The 852-nt window shown below is 48.2% G+C and overlaps 1 protein-coding gene across 1 annotated transcript in view; it reads left to right on the top strand.

Annotated features, from left to right (window-relative positions):
- Nucleotides 1-852, top strand: part of RABEPK (Rab9 effector protein with kelch motifs) — a 20,166-nt gene that overhangs the window by 17,631 nt on the left and 1,683 nt on the right. The window lies entirely within an intron of this gene.

Here is an 852-nt window from a genome sequence, read left to right as displayed (position 1 = left end):
ATTTCAATGCTTGTTTGAAAAGCTGCAAATATCCTTGCAGAAATAGGTTGGGAGCAGGTGCTTGAGGCAACACCTTACAGTGTGGAGAACACAGGTTCTAGCATCCGACCCGAGTATCAGGCTAGCTGTGCCTCTTGCTGGCTGTTTGATCTTGGACAAGTGTCTCCCTCTTTGATTCTGTTTCTTCACCAGGAAAAAGAGAGTAGGCAGAAGTAATAGCAGTTTCAGAGGACTGTTGTGAGCAAGCAAAATCTTTAAAGTGCCTAGCCAGCACTCATCAAGTTGTTTTCTTTTTTTTTTTTTTAAGATTTTTTTTATTTATTTGAGACAGAGAGAATGAGAGACAGAGAGCATGAGAGGGGGGAGGGTCAGAGGGAGAAGCAGACTCCCCGCTGAGCAGGGAGCCCGATGCGGGACTCGATCCCGGGACTCCGGGATCATGACCTGAGCCAAAGGCAGTCGCTTAACCAACTGAGCCACCCAGGCGCCCCCAACAAATGTAATTTTATCTTTTTTTTTTAAAGATTTTATTTATTTATTTGAGAGAGAGAATGAGAGAGAGAGAGAGCACATGAGAGAGGGGAGGGTCAGAGGGAGAAGCAGACTCCCGGCCGAGCAGGGAGCCCGATGTGGGACTCGATCCCGGGACTCCAGGATCATGACCTGAGCCGAAGGCAGTCGCCCAACCGACTGAGCCACCCAGGCGCCCCCAACAAATGTAATTTTATCTTTTTTTTTTAAAGATTTTATTTATTTATTTGAGACAGAGAGAATGAGAGACAGAGAGCATGAGAGGGAGAAGGGTCAGAGGGGGAAGCAGACTCCCCGCCGAGCAGGGAGCCCGATGCGGGA

This window comes from Mirounga leonina, unplaced genomic scaffold (assembly GCF_011800145.1).
Source record: "Mirounga leonina isolate KUSES-001 unplaced genomic scaffold, KU_Mleo_1.0 Mir_170, whole genome shotgun sequence".
In the NCBI taxonomy this organism is placed as follows: domain Eukaryota; kingdom Metazoa; phylum Chordata; class Mammalia; order Carnivora; family Phocidae; genus Mirounga; species Mirounga leonina.
This window is presented reverse-complemented; position numbering and strand designations above follow the sequence as displayed.